At 34.0% G+C, this 5892-nt stretch overlaps 1 pseudogene; it reads right to left on the reverse strand.

Moving 5' to 3' along the window:
- Positions 1 to 3965: 3965 nt before the first annotated feature.
- LOC119872757 lies at positions 3966 to 4096 on the reverse strand (annotated as a pseudogene).
- Positions 4097 to 5892: the final 1796 nt, after the last annotated feature.

The following is a 5892-nucleotide window of genomic DNA, read 5'->3' on the forward strand; positions in this document are numbered from 1 at the left end:
CATTGTTTTGTTATTTTGGTTGTCACAAGGTCCAAATGTAAAACAACATCAGGATTAATTAGTGGATTGGTAAAACGTTGTAGTGGAAAGAGTTTTAGCTTGAGCCTATGTCTGAAGTAGCTTTATGCTGTGGTCTGACAGTGGACAAGCCTGAACCTAAGAAAATAAACTAATTTCTTTTCAACCACAGTTTCTTTCCCCTCTAGTTTAGGCTTGTATACAAAAAGGGCATCTTGTATATTCCTTGATATACAGTAAGTGTTCTCTAAGTATTATTTTTCTAATAATAAATAAATAGGAAAATTTTAAAATAGGAAAATAAATTCTCATTTCCTAGTTATTTTCCTAATGATCAACAACTAGCCAATTTATGTGGCTCAAAAAAATTTCCACTTTATGTATGTTGATTTCTGGCCTGAAGACATAGTTATTTTCTGGTTTAGAATTTTCCTCAAACTTTATATCTGGCAATACTCTTTAGGGTAATGGCTCCATTTGAAAGGAAATAGAGTATTAGACATACATATAAAGAGCTGTCAACACCTCTGTTTTGTCAAGTGGAATCCATTCTGAGCCCATCCATTGCACATGGAGTAATGGTTTATCTGCAAACTGAAAAATCCACTTCATTTATAAAATAGCTCTTTATGATGTGATCAATTACTCAGAATGGCCTGAAAATGTCAGATGTGTGGTCCCAGCTCCAGTCAAATGAAGTGAGTAATTTTCAGTCACTTGTCCAGTGGTTGAGCCAAGAAGAGAGTAAATATTTATAAGCTTATCCCAGGGTGCTGGCTAACAGAGTGCCTGGACTTCTTCTAGAGCAAATAAACAAGAATCCCCTACAGTATTTAAACTTGTCCACTATTTCTCAGCCAGCTTCTCTCTTGTCTCCTCATAGTGATTATATACCACTCATTTTCAACCACATTTTGATTGTCCTGCTGCTAAGTTATAGCAAGTATTTTAGAAGGGACAAGAGTTGTTTTCCTTTTCTTTTGACCGCATGTTTAGATTGTATGAGCCATTGTGTTTATCCCATTTTTTACTCCTTAGTTTGCTTATTCTATCTCAGTAGGTGACCACAATGTTTGCTTTTGCTCATTAAGCTTTTGAACATCACGCAAAGCATTACAACAGAAAATTATTCTAGCAGTATGCTACATAAACTGATCAAGTAATTTCATCTGAAATCAAATGTCCAGCTTACAAGAGACTTGAAGTTGAGAGACAACCGATTTTATGAGGTTCTGAGAACTTATAAAGAGTTTAATTTCCTGTTTAAGTATTTCATTGATTATGTTAATAAAATTGTATCTGTTGCAAGGATTTTTTAACTGCATGTCATTTTTTTTTTAAAAGTTTATATGTGAATCTTCATGACAAGTCTTAGAATTTTACAGCTAAGAGTGATCTTAGAATTTATCCATCTATTCCAAACTTCTCATTTTACAAATAAGTCAACTCATGTCCTGGAAGTTTAGTGAGGGACATGCCCCAGGACATAGCCATTGCTAGTGATTTTGTGGTATGTTTTCCTGAGATGAGCCCTCTAGCTTTCCTGATAACATTTTAATTGTTGTTTCATGAGCACTGTGCTATTTCACATAGAAAAAAAAAAAAACCCTGACTTTATCAAATATGTTTTAAGCCCATAAAGATGGTTCTTAATCTTCTTTGGATTATAAACCACTTTGAGAATCTGCTGAAAACTCTGATCAATAGAAAAACTCACATATATAGTAATTCATATCCCATTTCATGAAATCCATAGAATCCTGAAACCTTAATTCAAGATTCATTCATTTATTTATTAACAAAGATCTATCATAATAATGGTGGCCTAATTATATTTCTATATTTGAATCAATTGAGATATTAAGTGCCATTGAAAGTAGTGTGATGGTTATTTATTAAATAATAGCTATTATTGCTAATAACAGTAAAATTAATGCACTTTGCAAAAAAAACTATTTTTGATTCATATGAACACATTGTCAGATATAATGCAACTATTTCTTGTCAATTTCAACTCACAAGTAAACAGGTTTTGTTTGACATAATGGGATGATTTATAGACAATGCAGAATAAAGATTCTCAAGATTCCCTAACATACATCTAAGAAATATAAGAAATAAATGGCATTGTTCCACATTCAGGAATAAAAGGGGAGCTATACACAATAGCAGTGTATGTATCTGATATGCAATGGCCAGATTGCAAGAGGACTTCCTATGGGATGGGAGGCTGGCCTGAATCATTTTATAGTGAGGCTGGTTTGCATCTCTCGAAGATTCATGCTTCAGGTCTCAGCCATGGCACTGTCAGAGCAGCTGTAAGGAAAGACATTCACTCTTATTCACACTTAAAGATGTAAAGAGAGAGCTTAGGCTAAAATGACACTCTGTTAGCAGCTTCTAATCCAGCCTTTCCTAACCAATGCCCCATCAAAATACCAAACAAGACAGAAAAACAAGCATAGGAAAAGATAGGAATCTGGGTGGAATTTTTAAATGCCTAACTTAAGAAAGGCAGATGCCAGTGTTATTCTATCAAACAGAGCAAGACTGCTTGCCTGAAATGAGTCAGAAAACACTTCGTGCTTCTCCAACTGTTTACTATAAACAAACCTAAGTAAGCTGAAAAACTATAAAACTGTATTTTACAAAGGTACTGTTCTTGAAGGCAGTCTGTACTCCCCAGGGACTCTTCTTCTAGCTCTTTCCTGCGCCAACTTAGAGGCTAACTCAGGAAATGAAGAGGCAGAAAAAGAGAGGAGGCAGTTATGTGTTATACTGCCTTTGAAGAGAACCCCTCACAAGAAAAGCACAAGATCTTTACACGCAATGAACAAAATGTGGAGGAAAAGGCAGTCTGAAACGCATACTTGCTGAGGACTATGATCATGAAGAACAAAATTTACTCTGAAGTCACCAGGCAGTGAGATAGTAGATCCAGTCTAATGCTAGCTGAGAAAGCCTTCCAGACTTTTGCAATTGATTGCTCAACCCACCTTCTCTCCATCAATAGAAATGTGGATTCAGCCAAAGTCAACATGAGTAGAAAAAACAAAAATAATTTAGGCAGGTTGTTGGGTTTGAAGAAGTGAGGTCTTCTGTCATTCTAGAATGAATTTAAAAAAGTATGAATGTGATAAAAATACTGCAGAACAAGGGAATGGAACCATCAGCATCTTTTAAAAATCTGAATAAAAATAGACTTCTGAATGTGACTTATACCAGGTCCAGAAAAAAAATTATTGAAGAATGCTAAATAGTTTGGCAAGAGATAGAAAGGCTGCATGTAACAAAAGCAGAAAATCTTAAGGAGACAGTGATTTAAAATAAACAGATGCTAGGTAAGATTAAAAAGTAGACTAGATAAGAGAAAGGAGGTAAGAAACTAAAGATCTAATACTAGATTATAATTCACAGTGCAGATATCAAGATAGAAATGAGACTCCCAAAAGTCAAATCAGTAACGTTGGAGGACAACCTTTTTCCTTTCTAGGAGGCAGAGAAAAATAAAGTGTATGAAAATGATGAGAAGGAAGATGCTAAGGGATAGAGAACAGGGAGAGAACCTGGGATTTTGCATATTCCTGAGGAAAATGCCAAAAAAATTATAAGCAATACTCAAAAATATATTTGAAGAAAATATCTGATCTGATTGAAAATATATGAAGCCTGAATGATGACATTTCTAGGAAAAATTGTAAGAGAAACAGACTACACAAATTGAAACAAGTTATTTGGAAATAATAATGACAAAATAATGACAAGTACTCAGGTAGAGAGAATAAAAATTTTACTTTGAAGAGTACATACATCAGAGTAACTTCAAACTTTTCCATCCAGTGGAGGGACTTACAGATGTTTCCTTTAAAATGCTGTGATTTAGAATTTCATTACAAACCAAATTGATTTTTACTTGGGAGGATACTAGAAATATGTTTTCAAATATCCTACTAGTATATTCAAAGAATATCTGAAGATGTAAAGAAGTCAAAACAGAAATACATAGTTTAAGAGATTTTGGCAATAATCGCGCCTTGGATAAACCTCATTGGCTACGATACTGCCACTGCACAAAGCTTAGTTTAAGAGATTTTGAAGTGTGTTGAAAACAATTAAGTCTAAATGAGTACTGTATATTTATTGCAAATCAAAGTTATATCACAAGTATTTTTGAAAGAAAATGCCTTATTAAAATAATAATTAAAAAATAATTTGCCATAGTGCCTTCAGGACTATTATGAATAGAATCTGTGGACAGTCTTTGTTGAAAAGACACACAGAAAGAAAACATAAAAAACAAAATGTTAAATGTTAAATCACATGTATTCATGATCTGATATTGAGTGTAAGAAGCAGGGCACTATCTAGATGTACACTATGAACACAACTTCAGTTAAAAATTACATACACACCTATATACCCAAATACTTAAAAGGTGAAATTCCAGATTGTTTTTAGTTTCAGCATAGCTTTATGTATATTTTTCCACAATGAACTTGTATTACTTTTATATCAGGAAAAAAGAAAAAAAACTGTTTAAAGAAATTAATAAGAAAGAATATTAAGGAATTGACTGTGGTAAAAAAAACACCATCTCCAGTCTTGTTTTAGCTTTTCAGTCTCAGACAATAGCAAGAGGACTACCTTATATTTTACATTTTACCCTTTATTGAAGTGTGTTTGAAACACAGGGTGCATTTATTAGTGGTTGATTTCTTAGTTACAAATGTTTAAAAATTCACTTTCAACATATTATTCTCTATTTTATAACACAAAATTTTTAAACCAGTTGACAATTTATTAAACGTGTTTAGTGGTTCCCAACAAACAAACAATAAACAATACTAAGCATGGTTTGTTGCATAAATTTATTTTTTCATTAAGTCCACTGCTTTAGGATTTCTGTGGGCCTCTGTTTTTTGTTTTAAATATCGTGCTTTGGCAAACGCATTAGATTCTTTTGAGGAATATTGAGGCTATTGTCAGCAATAATCTTTCTCAGGGATTCCATGATCGGCACACTTCGCCTTCAGATGGAGATTGTTGTGGTATTTGTGGTACCATTCAGTCTTTCCAATTCAAAGAACCTACTAGTGATAATGTGACTTTTTTCCCCACATAAACAGATCCATGCCAATGGCGCATTGTGGTTTCATTGGCTTGTAGGCAGCTCAGTATTTGCACAATTGGATGTTTCAAGATAAGTCAGGCAATTCTCAGACACAATGTAAGCCATGAGAATATACTCATATTTTTGGTTTGCTTTTTTCCAGACCCGTGGGCTAAGGTTGGACTTGCGTTAACTAATCTCTATGCGTGTGGAATAACAATTTTCATACCATTTTAAGAATAACTCTTCTTATCAGATTTAAAAGTTAGCAACACTAAAGATTGTCTTGCTGACTTGTACAACTTTTCTACTTTAAATTGTTTTTTAGAACTAATAAATCTTGTACATTGAACCCAACTTTCTCTAGTTGTCAGGAAAAAAAACTGAGCAATACATTCTGATGTATTGGGGCCCAAGCTGGGACATAGGAGCCTGTCTTCTCAGGTCCCCCCCCAATACCTGATGCGGCTCAGGCCGTCCTGGAAGTTGCTTTAAAGGGCTGTGCCATTCCTTCTTTACCCGCCTTCCCCGACCCCCAAATTAAATTGCAGCTGTTTGTGTTGTTTTATATTTTCTATATTTCCTTGGTTCTTGAAAAAGGAATGATAGAAATAAAGTTATTTGCTTAAAAAAAAAAGATTCCTTATATATGGAATCTATACACTAAACTTGTAAGATCACAGAGTAGAAGAATGGTGGTTACCAGGTGCTGGGAGCTAAGGGAATAGAGAAGATTTTGTTTAAAGGGACAAACTTACAACTAA

The sequence above is a fragment of the Canis lupus genome, chromosome 7 (assembly GCF_011100685.1).
Source record: "Canis lupus familiaris isolate Mischka breed German Shepherd chromosome 7, alternate assembly UU_Cfam_GSD_1.0, whole genome shotgun sequence".
In the NCBI taxonomy this organism is placed as follows: domain Eukaryota; kingdom Metazoa; phylum Chordata; class Mammalia; order Carnivora; family Canidae; genus Canis; species Canis lupus.